This window comes from Phascolarctos cinereus, unplaced genomic scaffold (assembly GCF_003287225.1).
Source record: "Phascolarctos cinereus isolate Bilbo 61053 unplaced genomic scaffold, phaCin_HiC Scaffold_4;HRSCAF=312, whole genome shotgun sequence".
NCBI classification, from domain to species: domain Eukaryota; kingdom Metazoa; phylum Chordata; class Mammalia; order Diprotodontia; family Phascolarctidae; genus Phascolarctos; species Phascolarctos cinereus.
In genome coordinates, this window is record NW_027555847.1 from 442,511,034 (window position 1) to 442,530,310 (window position 19,277).

Here is a 19,277-nt window from a genome sequence, read left to right on the forward strand (position 1 = left end):
TCAGTCCTCACTAATTTTTGCTTTTGGTCACTGCCTCCCTTCTATTAGCCCCCTCCCTTTTCTTCCCCTTTATCCTTGCTACTTCCCTCCCTTATATCCTCCCTCCCTTTTCTTTCCTCTTTTCCCTCCTACTACCTATTAGGCAAGTTATATTTCTATACCTAACTGATTATGTTATTCCCTTCTTGAGCCAAATCTGATGAAAGTAAGGTTTGAACAATGCTCATCTCCCTCCCTTCTTTCCCTCTACCATAATAGGTTTTTATGCCTTTTCCTGTAACTGTAACTTACCCTTGTCTGCCTCTTCCTTTCCTTTTTTCCCAGTACAATCTCTCAACTAGATCAGATTAATCCACTTAGATCCATTTAACCTACTTAATTAGCTTTTTTTTTTTATCATTATGGCAAAATCAACTTATATCCACCCCCTCTATGTATACTTCTTTAAAATTGTGTAATGACAATACAGTTCTCAAGAGTTTAAGTGTCATCTTCCCTTGTAGGGATGTAAACAGTTTGCCTTTATTAATAACATGTTTTCTTCTAGAGTCTTATATTTGAAGATCAAATTTCCTGTTGAGCTCTGGTCCTTTTATCAGGAAGGTTTGGAAGTCCTTTATTTTGTTGAATGTCCATATCTTCTCCTGAAAGATCATGCTCAATTTTGCTGGGTAGTTGATCCTTGGTTGTAATCCAAGCTCCTTTGCCTTATGGAATGTCTCATTCCATACCCTACGATCTATTAATGTAGAAGCTGCAAGGTTCTGCGTAATGCAGACTGTGGTTCCATGATATTTAAATTGTTTCTGGCTGCTTGCTGTACTTTCTTTGGCCTGGTAATTTAGGAATTTGACTATTATGTTCCTTGGTATTTTCAATTTGGGATCTTTCAGGAGGTGATCAGTGGATTCTTTCTATGGCTATTTTACCCTCTGGGTCTAGGATCTAGGGGCAGTTTTCCTTGATTTCCTGAAAGATGCTGTCTAGGCTCTTTTTTTTTTTTTTTCATTGTGATTTTCAGGTAGACCAATAACTTTTAAATTCTCTCCTGAATCTATTTTCCAGGTCAGTTTTACCAATGAGGTATTTTACATTTTCATCTATTTTCATTTTTTCATTTTTGTTTGACTGATTCTTGCTCTCAGTCATTAGCTTTCACTTGCCCAATTCTATTTTTTAACCAATTGTTTTCTTCTATTAGATTTTGCACTTTTCCATTTGGCCCATTTTATTTTAAGTAGTTCTTTCCTCAGTGAGTTTTTGTGTCTCCTTTTCCATTTGGCCAATGCTGCTTATTAAGGAGTTGTTTTCTTCAGCGTACTTTTCCCCAGTTGGCCAATTGTATCTTTTAAGGACTTGTTTTCTACACTTAATTTTGTCCTTCCTTATACAAGATATTGACTGTCTTGCATACCTCTTTTCTTTTCCCAATTTTTCTTCTACCTCTCATTTGACTTTTAAAATCTTTCTTGAGCTATTCCAAGAAGGCTTTTTGGGCTTTAGACTATTTCATATTCCCTTTTGAGGTTCCAGATGTGGGTCTGACAATGTTGTCCTCTTCAGAATTTCTGCCTTGATCTTCACTGTCCCCATTATAAGAATCTATGGTACATTTCTTTTTGCTCATGGTATTTGCTTATTTCCTGGCTTTAAAAAAAAATTGAGCCCTCCTGCTGGGGAACAGGGGCATTGACACAAGCTTCTTGTGCTGGATGCCTGGGACCTGGTCACTGGCTTTGTGTGCTGGGGCCTCAGATGCTGGCAGTTGGAGAATGTAGGGTTCTGGCAGCTTAGCTGGTGTTGGGCTGGAGAATAGGCCACACTGGAGCTCTGGGTCATCAGGCTCTTGGAGGATGCCTGCTCATCTGGGCATTTAGCTTTGTTTGGCTCCTTGCTGACAGATGTTTTGCTGCTGCAGGATGTTTCTGTGCCTGGGGTTTTTCCTCTTGGATCTGTGCTTACCAGAGTTTGGCTGCCAGAGAACACTGTGGCTCGTGGTGGTTTTCCAAGCTGGTTTCCACTGGCTCCCCTGCCTGTAGTGAGGCACTCAGGGGTCCTGGTGTTGGTGCTTGCCTGCTCTACCACCTGGGGTTCAGGATCTCCCCTTGCTATGCTGAGGGGGGGCTTTCAGCTAGCTTGCTGGGATGTCTCCCATTCTGTACTGCTCCCCCTTCCCTAGGGCAAGAGGGGCCTCTCCTGTTAATCCCTCAAGCTTCCTGGGCTACAGGACTATACTCCATCTTTCTGCTAGTTCAGTTCCAGGGTTTTTCCTGCAGTGATATTTTTTTGGGCTTTCAGAGGTTGATAAGGGAGGATGAGAGCGACTTACTTCTTATTCTGCTGTCTTGCCATTTTTTTTTTAAGGTGTGCCTTCTGGAGGCTAAACATCTTTCTATCTTCTATAAAATTCCAAAATGGCATTCTCCTTAAGTAAGGAAATATAGGTAGAGGCGAATTGGCCTTTGGACCTCTGCAGAGTTCCAAAGGACTTCTGTACTCAGAGGGAGCCATAGCTGGAGGTCAGGGAAGTGTAGGAGCCATGACTGAGGTCATGTGTAATGACTATCTAGAGAAAAGAATCTGAAGTACAATACGAGTTACATAATGGGAGACTTAAAGAAACTTCTGCCTTGACAGGAACCAGTTGTGACACTTCTTCAGAATTGTCCTGTTCCTTTATCTTTAAGGAATATATGACCCTATGCAACTATGAAATCCATGATGGAATGAATATAGAGTTTTCCTACCAACAGGAGAAGCAGCACTCACCCAACCCTGCATCCCTCATTTTTTCCCCCTATTTTTCACTAGTAGAGAATTTCTAACACTTCAAAAAAAGTCCTAGTTTCAAAGCACTATGAAATATTGATGGATTCAGTGGGTTGGGAGAAGAACATAGCTAAAGATTGAATAGCAGTCAGTATCAAGGATTGTAGATTATGTACTAAGATTGAATGGCAAATAGAGAATGCATGTGATGTAATGGAATAGTTAATGGTATGTTCTGTGAATAATGCCTGAATTCTGCCAGTCCACCAATGTTAGTCTGCCCAAAGGGAGCAATTCCTCATCAGGGACCATTTTAATGTCTCACTGTAAAGTCAAGTGGGATTTTCCTCTGGTGGTGGTCTTCTGTGTGTTTGAGAGCAATGATGATAAAGTAAAATGAAATCACCTCAATTCATAGGTTCATTCTTGTCAGCTACATTTTTGGACACTATGGCACATGCATGACAAGCATTTCAAATGATAAAAATAGATGTGTGAAATGCAATGGGTCTGATAGTTCTTGTAAGGTCACTAAATTTTCATTGGTCTGTATCTGGTGACATCTAGTAACTGAAGTTCTGCTTGATCAGTACATTGGGTAGTGAAGAATAGTAAGCAACATAAAGAGGTTCTACTGTAAGTTTTGAATACTTGCTTATGAAAATGTTGTATTTCTTTAAGTCTTATATTAATAATATGCATGGATTCTCAAAAGACAAAATGGAGGAGGATTAAAAAAAGCCTGGTTAGATACATGGCATGTTAACAATGAAGTTGCTGGAAGTATATTCTTCCCCAACTTTCCAAAGTGTTTGTTTTTGGGGGGGAACATCACAAATCTCTGCTAATGAGGTTGGTAAGATGCTTCCAAGTCTAGTGGGCTATCCTCAGTGTTTAGTAAGGATCAACACAGAGGGCTTAAGGGTCAAAGTGGGACACTGAGGAGTCAAACCAGAGCCCAACTAGAGACCAAAGTTGTTAGGAGGTCAGGACAAGACATGTTATAACATGGATTAGAATCAAGTTATAACTGCCAGACTAATGACTTCTCATCTACACCAGTTTACTCTAAAAATACTTTCTGTATTTTCTACCCCCCCCCAAGTAGAAGGAATAAATGCTTCAGCCCATTTGATTAAGTGAATTAGGGTAAGAATTAATTCCCTCTGAGATTATCTCAATTTATTCCTGTGTATATATGGGAATCTGGTCTTCATTTTTGTATTTTTGCCAGACTATTTGTGTATGTATTAAGGACTTTATTTTTTAAAAACTTATTCATGGGGGAGAATGGGAAGGACACTTAAATTTTTTTTCAGATGGAGATGATTGTGGAACGATTTTGTATCTAGAGAAAAGACTAGATTAGAAGTCAGAAAGTAGAGTATTATGGGCTATTCCTAAAGATATCTTCATGTAAATTTGAACAGAAACTGATTGTCACATCCAATCGTATAACTCTCTCTCCTTCAGGTTGAGGAAGTCTATGTTCAGTGGTTAGTGCAGACTATAGAATATGATCCAAATCAATACATCTGGGCAATTGTCTGGTTTCTAAGGTTCTAGAAATAAAGGACATAAAATAGTCTCTTAACAGTCCTCAGACTAAAATGAACAGACAAGGTTGTAAATTAAAAGTGTTGCTGAAAGACTACCGAGACAGTGGGAAAGACTGAAGAACCAGTAGGGCTCACTACCCAGCACCCTGGAATCGGCCACAGAGCTCACTTCCAATATATAAAACCTGATAAAGGAATCAATTCCTTTAAGATCCTACCTTATTGGTTCCTAAATTAAAACTATCTGCATTGAACCTTTATTCTTACAAAAGATTCCAACAATTGCAACTGTGGTTGCAAGGCTATCGTAGACTTTAGAATTTTAATATCTTTAATATCTAATGTCAATATCAGATTGACATTAAGAGCACATTTATTTAGCTTTATGTGGACAGCATATCTCTTATCTGGTATACCTCATACCTGGTATCTTTTATTAGTTGATTTACCCTTGAAAACTGTACACAGGAACCTTCTATTAGTGAAGGTGGAAAGATGGTGATATGTATTCAGTAAGTCCCCACAATGGATTATTTATTCCCACAAACAATGATGTTCCAGGGATATAAGTGGGAAACAGCCATTGCATGGTATCAATAATGAGTAGCATCTGCTATGTGCCAGGCATTGTGCTAAAGGCATCTACAAATCTCATTTCAATAGCATGTGCATAGGAGCAAGGGGAGGGGGTGGCAATGATTAAAGTGATCCAAGGTTGAGGCTTGGCTGGACTTAAGTAGCAATATGATAAAGGAGCTGGGTATTCAATATACAGTTGAATTGGCTCACCAAGGGTCAAGATAGGAAAAAAAGGTGATTAGTGCAGGGGAGGTGATTTGGGAGAGAATTGATGGGTCAAGGGATTGTAGGTCATAGTGTGGATAAAGAGGAGGGTTTTGTAAGGGAAGGCAGAGGAAGAGGTGAAAAGTCAATAGGTTATGTTTAGACATGGGAATTTTGGAATTTTTGAACATAGAGGTATGTTTGTGGGTGATAGCAAGATCAATGATTTGACAATCTTTGTGTCTAGGTAAGGTGGAAGAATAGCTCATGGGAAGTGAGTAGGTTGAGGAATTGGATAGTTAGGTTGTTTGAAGTAGTCTATATGTATGTTGAAATCCCCTAGTATGAGAGCAGGAGTTGAAGGAATCCTTCCTAATTTTTCATTACCCTTTTATTGCTGTGCATTTTCCTTGTTCAATTCATCACTGCATACTCCTATTAAGTTCAAACCAGGGCTACCTTCTATAGAAAACTACATATTGGTTAATAATTCCATTGGTTCAGTTGTCTTTTGTCTTCCTCTTTTCTCTGGGCTTCGAGCAGCTAAGTGGTGAAGTGGATAGAGTACTGGATTTGGATTCAAGAAGACCTAAGTTAAAATCCAGCTTCAGACGTTTTATTAGTTGGGTGACCCTGGGTAAGTTATTGGCCTTAGTTTCTTCATGTGTAAAATGGGGTTAACAATAGCATCAACCTCTTTGGGTTACTGTGAGGATAAAATGAGATATTTGTAAAGGTACTTTGCAAACTTTAAAGTTCTATGTAAATACTGGCTACTATTAATAATTTCCTGAGTTCATATCTTGACATAGTTGCTGCTGTTTGTTTTCTAAGAGGCTCAATGATATCAAGGGGTGATGTCTCGCTGGTGAATTGGATTTAAGTGAGGCAGAGTTGTGCAAAGTTGGCAGCCTCCCTCTCTAAGTCATTGAAGTTCAGTGCTAGTGGCCCTGACATAGTAATTTTGGCCCGCTTTCACTCCTCCTTCATTATGTTTCATCAACATCTATCTTTCAGTCCTTGATACTATCCAAAGCATCTTCAATAGCATCTCTGTTTCAGAGACGGTTTCTTAGTGTTTGTAAATTCAGAGGTCAACAACCATTTTGCATAAGCTTAGTGCTTTAATGCCTCCAGCAGGAAGGAAAATGTAGCGATTTTAGACACTACTGTGTATCAGCAATTAGATAAACTGGGAAATCAAAATTGGAAGTCCCAGAAAAAGATTTCCCCATAATTTAGGAGGAATGAGGATGAGGCTAGATGTAACTTAAGTACTGTTGAAAGTCTGAACACAGCTGTGCTCCAATTTGTTTGGCCACCTTCTAAATAGCTGGAAAGTTTTATTTCTTTTGAATGATGTGTGAGATCTTAGTAGGAAACAAGCCACTGGGGAAAAGTCTATAGTTGAACAGAGGATATCACTTGCTTCCTTTGCTTATTCTAATGTGCCCCTTCCATATCCCACCCCCGTTTTTTGTTGACAAAAAATCTCCCAACACTGTTATTGAAATATTTGAATGTGAGTTCTCTGAAGGCATGCCCCTTTAAGCCCCCAGCTTACTCAATACAAGGTACTCTGCCTTTCTCCTCTGCTTCCCCATTGGTGTACATTTTGCTCTGTCTCCCAAAGGTTCCCCCTGGAACTTGACTATTAGCAAGGAGTCTATCTAAGAGCCACAGGGAGTTTCAGGACATGTCTAAGGAGTATGGAGTGAAAGTATCATTCCTTTGTAGACTCCATACAGAACTAAGGACAGTTCTAGTATCTTTTTGTGCTTTTTCATTTCTTTATCCCCCAGCCTTTCTCCCAATCCAAGTCTCTGTCATAATTTAAAAGACAACTTCATCTTCCTTATACTTTTAAAGCAAAAAGACGCACATTAGATATTTTTAGTAACTATCAAACTCTAGGTAAAGACTAGAGTACCTATGACTTGGTGGACAAAACACTGAATTGGTATAGATTAGTTTGCACCAGTTTAAATAAAGAAGGGATGGATAAACTTCCATCCTCAAGGAAATTAAACAGCTATGAAAGCTTCTCATCTGTCTTTTCCTCTTCCTCCTTTAGGATGAAGGAAAACATAAGAGGAGGAGGCAGGATGAGCAACAGACATTTTACCTTTGTCACTACTCTGAAGACTGAGGAGTTTGTCCTAAAGCCTGAATATGTGTACTTTAAGAGGTGTGAACCTAGAGCTTACTAGTTGTGCCCCAAAATGAAATTCTGGGTAAGTAACATGCCTTCTCAGACAATGCTTGAGTCCTAGAAGTAGCTACAAACCCCAAAAGAGATTGCAGAGCTTATCTTACTGACAAGCAAGAAGACAATAGTTGTCCCCCAAAGCTTCACCTTATTGGGTCCCTACATAGAAACGTGTCTTCACAGAAATGCTTTGCCTCATCCTACAGCTAGGAGAGGCGGGTAATGATAACAGCTGGTTAGAGGTGACAGCCTGTGCCTCATTACCATCCTTGACTTAGCACTAGGGGAAAACCTAGAACAACATAGTTCTGTGAGATGTGCTGTGATTAATCTTCATGTCTACTAGCACATCTTCCTTATTTGTACCGGGATAGGACAAGGACAGACTACAGAACAAAGAATGAAGCATGTTTGGAGTAGAGATATGAACACTGCACAATCTGCTTGCACAATCATTTTAAACCAGCCAGAAGGTCTAGGCTGTCTTCTTTACCATCGTCATCCCTTTAGTGGTGGGATTGCTCTTTAATTCTCTGGTTTGTTGTTATCAGATATCTGTGGAGTTGCAAGTGATGGTTTAAAAAAAAAAAACTACGAAAGCCTTATCGCCAACATCCCCCAGATAAACTTGCTTAGATAAAAATCCAATATGCCAGGGTCCCAATATGTCTGGGTTCCTGAATGTTTTCTGGTTTAGTGTCTAGGGAAATTCCTTTCTTTCTCTTAAGAAGAAGATTATTCCAAGCAGTCCTACCCTAAACTGGGAAGGGAGCAGTTGGATCACTCTCAGCCACCTTGGCTTCCTTCCCATCAGACAATGGTCTAATTGGGAGGTCTTTCTGAAGAAGACCAATGACTATCTTCTCTCCTCTATGATATAATTCTAAGCTTTTCGCTGACCCCAAGAATACTAAAGACAAGAGTTCACATCTTGACGCACAAGGGCTGGTAGCTTTTATTTTTACCCTTTTAACTTGTCTACCAGAGGTAGGAAAGATGTAACATTTAATTCTCTTGTGTTATGTGAGTTACCTTTTTTTTCCTTTGATTCACTAACACTTCAATGTTTTCCCAAAGCTTTACCCAAGATGTCTTTGGAAATGTCTGCATTTCTAACCATGGCTGAGTCCCTCCTTGACTTCTCATCCTTTCTATAATTTTTATCCTTTCATGAAAACACTTTTTTTTCCTACTGATGGTGGAGTTCATACTGTCCAGCTTACATTAAGGGGAAGATGTCCTTTGTTACATAAGTTGCTTAAGTGGGTTCAGTGTGAACTTGGCTCACTAACCCACCTCTCAGGCATATGTGTATAAATGTAAACATGGGCACCTTAGTGTTGGAAGGATATTCTAATAACAGGTTGCAATGGTGACCTTCAAAATGCTTCATGCCCTTTTCACCTTGTTTGTTCTCCTCTGAAGCTATTAATGCCTTGAAAGTCATTTTCCATGGACATTTTTTAGGTACCTATGGATTTCTCTGAATATCTTTTTTTCTGGTTGGATGGATGTTTGATGTCTTAGTTTCTGAGAACATTCTGGGAACTTCATTGAAATTCAGTACCTGAACTCCATCCTACCTTTATATTATCTCTAGGCAACTTTTTCTATTGATTTCAAGAGTGCTGGTCAGTGAACCTCTTGACATGGCATCTGGTCTGAATTCCTAGTCCTTTCCTTTTTTTCCCCTAGGCATAGTTTGAAGCTTCAGCATTCCTTTTATACTTTTACCTAAGCCTGAAGACTGTAGCTGGGTCTCTTAAAAGGACCAAACTGATTTATAGGAAGTTGGTCAGGTGGTACATAATCTAGAAATCTAGATAAGTCCCATACTTCTGGCAACACTAATCACAGGACATAAATGTTTAGCCATTGTCATGAGGGATGTTATTCCTGATATTGGCAATGAAGATGCCATTTTCAGGTTTTGTATTTACCTTTCTATTGGGCTTGGCACCAGGAGTAACACTAAAAATTGACCTTAAATTTTGTCACCTTATCATCTGCTTTAGTTTAATGGTTTGTATTCAACCCTCCATGTCTGAAGACAAAAGCAGATCAGCCACCTCGGGTCATACTTTGGAGAGATCATCACAATATCTTGGACAGAGAATGCTTAATCGTCATGATGGCTGATTTATTTTTTTCAATTCCTCTCCTCCTTTGCCCTGACACTGTCCCTAGAGAAGAGTGATTTCAAGTCTTCACTGCTTCCTCAACATTTTTCTTACTATGTATTTACATTCTGTCAGAATTCATAGTTCTTCTTTGGGGGAGGGGTGTCAAAAGGATAGGATTTACATTTTATTGTCACTTACAATCAAATGTTATTTGGATACATACTCTTGTTATACTTGATCTCTTTTTGGAAATAGGAAAAAAATATAAATTATGTAATTCAATAGTTGACAGTTCTTCACACTGTTCACAGGATCCACAATTACTTCAATTCACTAATAGTTGGTTTGAGCTTTTCCTTATTGGCTCCAGAAAATTCACCCACCTTTCTTTCCCCATTTTTATAGAACTGAAATATTGGCATGCATTTCACTTTACACTCTGCAGCAACATCCTGACAGTCATCTACATCCACTTCTATGAAGATCACATCTAGGTACTTTTCACCAAGTGAATGAAAGAAAGGCTTGATCATTTTGCAAGGTCCACACCATCTTTCAATTTTAAGTCAGTTTTTCTTGTTCTCAATCTGTTTCACTATTTTTTCTGAAGGCTCTGGAGGCACAGGCTGTGCTGAGAGCTCAGGCCAAGGCACAGGCTGGAGAGGGGCGCTTGTCCGGTTCTTTGGGTAGGGAGATAGGGATTTGGTTGATTTGAAGAGTCCAGGTAACTTGGGGGCTGGGTGACTTGGACTTGGTAGGAACCAGTGACGTGGGAGCCAAAGCTTTTCCAGTAGGTGCCTCTCTGCAGAAGATGCAAGAAAATGAATTCATAGTTTCTGTCAGGAAATGTAATCTACATCTTGAGTGTGTTCATTTCAGCAAACTCTGAGGGTAGATTTTATTCAACAGAATCATGGAACACTGTGCCACCCCTCCTCTTTAAAAAAAAAATTAAATTTCTTTCCATTTGTTAGGTTATCCTCATCTCCAGGAAGCAACATGGCATAATAGATTTTCATTTCATTGAATATCCCTTTTTTCCTCTGAAGGATTGTACTCATTTTTGCTGAGTAATGGATTCTTAGCTGTAATCCTACCTCCTTTACCTTTTAGAATATCATTCCAAGCCCTTCAATTCTTCAGTGCAGAAGCTGCTAAATCTTGTGTTATCCTGACTGGCTCAATGATACTTGTATTGTTTCTTTCTGACTACTTGCAATATTTTCTCCTTTTCCTGGGAGCTCTGAAATTTGGTTATAATATTCTTGGGAGTTTTCATTCTGGGATCTCTTTTAGGAGATGATTGATAGATTCTTTCAGTTTCTATTTTACCCTCTGGTTCTAGAATATCAGGGCAGTTTTCCTTAATTTCTTAAAAGATGAGGTCTAGGCTCTTTGAGGCTTTCAGGAGTCAAACAATTCTTAAATGATCTCTCCTGGATCTATTTTCCAGGTGAATTGTTTTTCCAATAAGATCTTCATGTTGTCTCCTATTTTCATTCTTTGAGAAATCAAGAAATTATAAAATAAAACCCAGTCATTGGCTTCCATTTGCTCCATTCTAATTTTTAAGGAATTATTTTCCTCAGTGAGCTTTTGGACCTCCTTTTCCATTTGGCTGATTCTGCTTTTTAAGGATTCTTCTCATTGGCTTTTTGGACCTCTTTTGCCATTAGGTCTAGTCTATTTTTAAGTGTTATTTTCTTCAGTATTTTTTTGCTTCGGGGGTGCACACTATTCTAAGCTTCAGGAGTTTTGTGCAGCTGTTTACTTTTCAGTTCTTAGTGACATGGTATTAGGAGAATGTGTTTACTACTCTTCTGACCTGTGCTCTAGTCTATAAGTGACCACAAGCATTCTTTTCTGCCCTGGAATTGTGATGAGGGTACTTGGTCCTCTGTGACTGTGAGCTCTGGTATGTTACTGCTCCTGCTACTCCTGGGACTGCCCTTCCCCCTCCAGGAATGTGACCTGGATCTGAGTATGAACAAAACAGTCCTGCCCCTCGTGCCAGCAAAGGGGGACACCTGTAATCTTCTGACCAGTTGTTCTACCTCTTACATCTGTGGGCTGAGAGCTCCAAAAACAGCAGCAGCAGCTACTGGCTTAGTTACTCCCAAGGCCTGCTCCTGGTTTGCTATAGCCTCGCCTGCACTGAACTGTGCTCCACTCTTACCCAGATGCAGCAGACCTTTTTTGCCAACCTAAGTTGTCTTGGGCCAGAAAATTATTTCACCCTGTCTTCTTGTGGATTCTGCCACTCCAGAATCTGTTTTGGGGCCTTATTTAAAGGTGTTTGGGAGAGAGCTAAGGCGAGATCCTGCCTTTTCTTTGCCATCTTAGCTCCCAGCAATATTTCTTACAAAGTTTCATTTTTTCCCTATTAAAAAAATCTGTAACCTTGCTTATTACCAAAAGTATAAAAATGTGCGAAATATTGAAATTGCTTTCCCCCTCCCTCACAGCACCATTATACAGAATAGAGAATTATCAACTGTACAATGATAGTCTTAGATGAAGAAATCTCCAAATAACTCTCAGACACATAGTGGTTTGTTTCTTCTCACAAAAGCTTTCAAAAATAAAGACCAAAAAAAAAATCCAATAACAAATGGCAGGAAAATTTGATGGATTTAAAAATATATATATAATACACATCATCAACTCACATTTTGCAGAAAAAGTTATGGATAGGTTTTCTTTTATAAAACATGTTTTTCAGTGTCAGAAAGGAAATTAAGGCCATTAGGCATCTAGCCTTAAAGGCTATACACATAAAGGAAATATAAAATATTTGTGCTTCTGGGAAGGTTTTATGTAGATAAGGATTACAGTAGTTTCTTAGTTTGAGAAAGATATTTGAATAGTTTACATAATTGCACAGCTCCTGTCTCCCTGCTGGTGAGGGAGACATTCTCTTCTTCAACTGCTTCAATAACTTGTGGTAACTAAAAGGGTTTGAGACATAGTTTCTGGGTAATTTAACCCTTTTATTAATAAGGCCAGCACTTTTTTTAAAATAAAAGGATGGTCATTTATCCATCTCTCGGACCAAAGGCAATCATGATGGTGAAGAGGTCTAAAGGTTTTGGGGTGCTGCTGGAACCCCAAGATCATGGTGCCAGGCCCTGCCTGAAAGAATTCAACACAAATCTTCTTCAGCTAGAGGAAAAGTTTATTAGTGATAAAGCACGTAGGCCAGGTGATGCCAGTAAAGATGGGTGGGCATGAGAAAATCTCAGCCTTTTGGGCTTGAGATTCTGTGGGCCCTAATGAGGGCCAGGGGAGATCTTATATACTAAAATGACTCTGGGTAATCAGGGGAGGGTCTGGGAAAAGAGTGTGGATAAGAACTCTGATTGGAAGATAAATCAAAAAGGTGGGGCTAGGGCTTTCAAAGGGAGATAAGGGGATAAGGAACCTAAACTGGAAGCCATTCCCTTTGGGACAAGGGGTGAAGACCTCAACTTGGGCCATACCCCATCAGTGGCAGGCTCAGAGCTTATATCCTCTTTTGAAAGAGGAGTGGCAATCAATTCTGGTTGACAATGAGAAAATATTACAATGAGGCTGAGAATAACATGTCACCCTTGGACAGAGACTATCTCTATACCTAGATCACTCCTATTCATAGGCAATCTATCCAAAATTTATGCCCCCCCCAAGCCTGGGCAGGACAGAATGGTTACTCCACCTGTATAGGGTCTGGAACAAGAAAGTTAGCTGACATTATCACCAATGCCCTTCAGGAAACTGAACTTTTTAAAATCAGGACTTTGGGGGGGGAAAAAAGATCCAGGTAAACTCTGGATCTCTCAAAATCATTGGTTATTAATTTCTCTCAACTTCTTTCCCTCTCTCTCTTCCTCCTTGGGCAAAGTTGTTTTGAAGACTGTACCTCTCTGAGCAACCTCCTCTCCATGAGAATTTTTTAATATAATTTTTACATCTTCATGAGTACCTCAAGAGTTCTGGTTTTTCCAGATGAGGGGAGTAGGAGGAGGTGCAGTGACTCCAGTATTTGCAGTCCAAATTGTAACAGTCGGTCTGCCTTCAATACATATCTTGAGGTATATTTATAACTGACAGATGTATCTCCTATTTTTCTGATCATCTCCCAGCCTCCCATTGGTTGACCCTGCTCAAAAGTGTTCTGTAGGTAGATAAAATTTTCCATCAATATGTATCTTTTTAAAGGAAACATTTCTAGGGGCTGAGGGTTAATAAAAAATGCTGATGCTACTACTTGCCTCTGATTTTTTTATACATCAACTCTCTTCCTCTTTCCTTTAGTTATTCCTTTCCTTATACCAATCACATTAAAGAAGTCTCTTTCTGATAACCACATTCCAGTTCACATACCTGATGCCTCAAATACTGAGTCAGGACCTGGGTTCAAATTCCTTCTGTTGCTTACTAGCTATGTGACCTGCAGCAAGTCATAACCTCCCTGTACCCCCCAGTTTGGGCCTATGTAAAACAAGGGGGTTGGATTAGTTGTTTCTGAGGTTCCTGCCAAGTTTAGATCTAATTTGGGGATCCTATGATGCAATGCATCTGTTAGTTCCCTAATAAGGGAGCTCCCTCTAGCAATGCAGATTGAAACCCATCCATGCCTGTCAGTCCTGTGTGATTCGTCCAAGTCCCCCAAAATTTGACCATATGGCATCCACTCAATGTGCTGGAGGTCTTGCTTTCTCTTTTTGCCTCTTATCACTAAGGTACCTGTAGGGTAATCTGATCATAATCTATCATCCTTAGATCTCATTACATGACCAGCCCATTTTTTCTATTATGTAATTCTTTGATGATATTCATTACTACTGTTCTTCAGAGTTCCTCATTGGTCAAACAATATAACAGCTTTGTTAGTCCCATCATGCCCTATTCATTGCTCTTTGTGTGAAACTTATCTCCTCCCCCTCCCACCCTGAACATGTTTATCTTGTTTGAGGTAGTGCATTAAATGCTTGCTCTCCGAGCTACAAAGGGTAAAAGAAATCCTTTCATTACCAAACTGACAAAGGTAAAAGGCAAAACTTTTTTTCCACCACAGCATGTACCACATAATTGGAAATAGATCTGCATTTAATACAAATGACATGATTTCCAATCATCTACAGGCTACTTTAAAAACTTCATGCAGCTTATAAATAAGGTTAAAATGCACTATGATATTTGGTAGACTTCAGGAACAGTATCCTTAGTACATCACAAAATACATTTTGATATCCCAAAGAAGCAAGACTTGCAAGTAGGCATTTTAGACATAACTAATTGAACAAAGTTCTACTTGTGTTAGCATTTACCTTTTTGGGAAGTCTCCTAGTCTTCAAAGAATAAAAGAGTAGAATCAGTATAACATTCACACAAGTCTGTATTGTAAAGGCTATAAAGATTTGCTGCACATTTATATATCCATGTACAGAAAAGCATTTAAAAAGGAGCTTTTTTTGGGGGGGGGGGCAATTGGGGTTAAGTGACTTCCCAGGGTCACACAGCTAGTAAGCCTCAAGTGTTTGGTCTGAGGCCGGATTTAAATTCGGGTCCTCCTGACTTCAGGGGCTGGTGCTCTATCCACTGCACCACCTAGCTGCCCCTAAAAAGGAGCTTCTTCCCTTGTTCGTATTGGTCATTATATGAAACAACAAGATTAGTTACTATCATTGCAAGTGCCTATCTACTTATAGGGAAAGACTAAGATGCTTGTTTAATGCACAGAATCCTCCCCCACTTTCCTTTTCTGCTATTAAACTTTTGTCTTAGTTCCTTCTCGGGGTCATCATGCTTCAGGTAATGTTGCCTCCATATGTTGCGGGATGGGTGATGAAGACAAAGTTACTTCCCATAGATGATCCTCCAGGTCAAGCCCTGAGGGCCATGAGCATTATTGGGGCTATGTCTCCCACATCATTTCCACTTTCCAGGGCATATGTTAAGTCTCTTTTTGTAAAAGTGCTACATAATAAGTACGATAGCTTTGTAGTGACATTGCAATATGGCATATTAGAGAATTTTAGCTGAACGTGTATCACTTCATACATTGGGAATGAGATATTGCAGCTGGAGAATCTCAACATTACCATTTGGATACTAGAGAGTTAACTGGATATCATGTCTATAAATTGGATATTTTACTTTTATTCAGATAAAATTTAGGGTCACAAATTTATAGGTATATTGCTTATACAATGATTCTTTATGGAATTTTTCAAAAATTACTTGCTAACAGTAAGACAGTTAAGCATGAATTAAAATATATATATTTACATATAAAAGTTCTTAAAAAAAGGAAAACGAAATACTGCTTACCATTCTATGTATAATAAAAATAAAATCACTTCCTTTTTGGATCATAAGGACATGTTCATCTATGTTAAGATTTAAAAAAAACACTGGCAAACTAGTGTTAGAAGAAAATGTTAGATATTTAAGTTACATCAAATTAATTGGGGAAGGGAGAAATGAGTCTAGGAGATCGAATATAGGAAAAAAGTGTTTTCTGCACAAGTGAAAATAAGCCAGCCCATCTCTCCTTGAGATAGTTATAAACAAAACCTCTAGACATCAGAAGTCAAAAGGGGGCGGCAGGAGGAAGGAAAGGGAATGTGGATGAACAGGGGTGGCAAAACCAGAAATACTGACTGAACTGGTGAGCTGCTGACAAACTGGCTGAAGTTTCTCAATTTTGCTCTTTTTTTTTTTTTTTGGCAGAGGAGAAGCGGAGAAAGTATTCTGCACTAATGTCCATGATAGGCAGTGTAGTTCTTATTATCCCAAACTATAAAGTCTGGTAGTAGTGCCTCACCAAGTCTTGGAAGTATCAAATTTGCCCATACCTTGGGTTGTTTCCAGCATTGTAAAGTACCAGTAGGGTGATGGCCCCACTCTGTGAAGTGCAGTGGGACAGGATGCGAGGAAGTTTTTCATTTGATGTTCACACCAATGATGGCACTTATCTCTGGAGCCAAATCTCCTGGCCTCCTTAGAACACAGTCCAAACTGGCTCTAGTAAAATGCTAATCTGCAAATCAGATCCCTTCTCATTAAAAAAAAAAAAAAGAGGCAGAAGCTATAGCAGTAATGGAATATACTTTACCCTGATCAGGTTTGCAAATTAATTGTTTAAAAATTGCATCCAAGTGCTTATTTTAAATTCCCCTACACGTTTTCTTCTGAAGCAAAAGACCTATTATTTAGTGAAAGGGATGACACCATTATCTTCTTTCTATTCAGGTGAAATTTTTGCAGACAACTGGGAGACTGCACAACTGGGACCAAAGGTCTGATGCTTCTGCACCCTCATTTCCAAACTCTTACTTCATAGAGCCATTCAATCAGATGGGAAAGTCTTAGGACTGAGGGGGGTACTTGATTGTATTCCTCCCCCTGTCTTTCAGGAAACAATGAGATGATTCAAATCAACTGAAGTAAAAAACTTGACCCCATGTGCCACCTGTCCAAGGTCTGCTGCTATGCCTAAAGGCAGTAAATTCATCCTATTCTCCTTTTTACAGGGAAGGTACAGAGATCCAATACTGGTGCCTTAAGGGAGATGCAGTCATCTCCTGGCACTTTTTAAAATTTTGTCTAAGACTTAGGATACTCTTGGAGACCACACTGTTTTAAGGCGGAACAAAATGTAGAGCAGAATAAACACAATAACTTCACCTATTTTCTGTCAGGAAGCCAATTTCAGCCCATCTATGAGGGTTAAATCTGTAATCATTATCACATCCCTGAAAGAGTTTGTGGTATAGAACATCTCAGGGATTCTGAAGCAGAGATAAATATTTTCCTTGGATATCACTAACATTTTCTGATCTTCAAATGCGGTGTGGAATACCCTCTTTTTCTGACTATCAATCAACAACCACATAATTTGTCTCCTAAATTGTAGTTCTGCCCATGTCTCCACTTCACATTATTCAACATTAACAGCCTCATCATGCAAACACATCTCTGGGCCAGCCGGATTGAATTGTATTGCACTGAATCAAATGTGTTGGTCAGATCAAGTCAGACCTCACACATTTTATGTTTATTTGCTTTCATTCAGGATGGACTATGTGAGAGATGATCTCTCAGAAGTGAAGCCTCCTCAAAGGGTCATTAGTTCTTGTTAATGGTTCTGGTATTGTGCTTTTGAGTGCTACATGTGTAAAGACCCCTCAGAATACAAGACCCCCTCCCCTAGCCTTCTCCCTCCCCTACTCTTAGATAGTGTTAGCAGAAATTCCTGAGCCATAAGAGCATCCTGTCTATCTCACCTCTAGCTAGTTATATGACCTTGGGTAAAAGTCTGCTGAAACTGTGAGGCCCTGAAAAAAGTAACATGCTAACATAATTTCTATGCCTCTTTGTTCTCTCTGCTACTGGGGTAGTTTTTACATGAATAGATTGTACACCTGAGGCTCAACCAATGAGCCGACGGGAAGGTGGTTGGGGGGGGGCTGCTGTGTTAGGGTCTATATAATCTTGCCTTTAACAAAGAGCACTCAAACTCTTGGGGCAGCTTAGGCAGCATGGGGGTGCCCTTTTTTGCAAACTTTGGTCAAGACTCTGGTTTTTAATTTGGGTAGGTGGTCTCTGTCCCACACAGACTACAATAAGAAATTATGTTCTTGAAACTATGAATAGAGGTGATGTACTTTGATTCCTATAGATACATCTGTTCCTTGTACTCCAATTGTTGCAGCCTGAGAGGTTGAGAGGTTGTGACCCCTCACAGACTAAAGTACATGGGTCATCTGGAATGAATTCACAGACTCAAACATTCTTTAAGTCAAGGTGGCAAAGTTTATTGTTATGCTTTTCAGCGGGCAAGGATTCTTAAAGGATCCTGCAACCTTAGAAAGGTACAGTTAAAGTTTACGTAGGATGAAATACAATAAAACATGTGCCAAATATGCTAACTAGGTGATTCAGGGTGGGATTAAGGAGTGGTTAAGGAGTGGTCAGTTCTTAAAGAAACATGACTTCTTGTACCTACTTGCAAGCATTTTACCCAGAGTTCACTAGGAAAAGCCCACAAGGGGGGGGCACATGGAGGTGTGGTTTTAGGCCTGCTACGTCACTAAGTCAACCAGAGTGCAGGGTAACTAAGAGTTGTCCAGTCTGCCACCAATCAATGTCTTGTTTGACAAGATAGATGTAGGGAAAAAATATATATATATATGTCTTAAGTCTAGAATACAGTTAATGAGGAGCCCAGGATGTAGATAATGAGGTAGGGTGGTAGTATTTCTTTATGACCCAGTGCAAAGCCATTTCAAACTAATAATTCCTTCAAGTGCTGTTTGTAACTGCACCAAGGAGAGGGATAAGGGTCTTGCTGGGGCCCACTCATGAGTAATTGCTAGGCACAGGGTCCTTGGGCTGGGGAGAAACTGTGAGGGATAGTGTTTCTGAGGCTAGGGAGAAATTGGGGTCCAAGCACAAGCACCCAAACATAAGCACCCAAGGACCACATCACAATCAATAGGTCTTTTTGTCAAGTCTGAGGCATGAATCTCATCCATGGCATTACCTGGGGATATGGGCCTCCAATTGTAGGTCAGGTTCTTATTGCCTTTCTTATGAGTTAAAATAGTGGTAGATAACTATCATTCCTTTGTGACGATTGTATTTGTGTGATATTAAAGATAGTTGCCAAAATATGTTCCTGAGGGTCAACCTTCCAGATCCAATACCTGATGATGTGATGGCCAACATTTCAACATTTGGAACTGATCTTAAATTAATAATCTACTTTTAAAATATTAAAAATTGGGTTCAAAAATATTGAAACCAATTCCTCCTAATTCTCATTTAAACCTAATAATAACATAACTA

General features: G+C 39.4%; 1 long non-coding RNA gene across 4 annotated transcripts in view; it reads left to right on the plus strand.

The window, feature by feature from the left end:
* The window catches only part of LOC110214740 (uncharacterized), a 231,906-nt gene that overhangs the window by 70,945 nt on the left and 141,684 nt on the right, over nucleotides 1-19,277 (plus strand). The window contains exon 3 of one of the 4 annotated variants that reach the window (XR_013486199.1): nucleotides 7,186-9,760. The exons of the other annotated variants lie outside the window; for them this stretch is intronic. This is a non-coding gene — a long non-coding RNA (uncharacterized LOC110214740). Of the gene's footprint in view, nucleotides 1-7,185; nucleotides 9,761-19,277 lie in introns of those variants that run through there. 4 annotated transcript variants of the gene reach the window in all.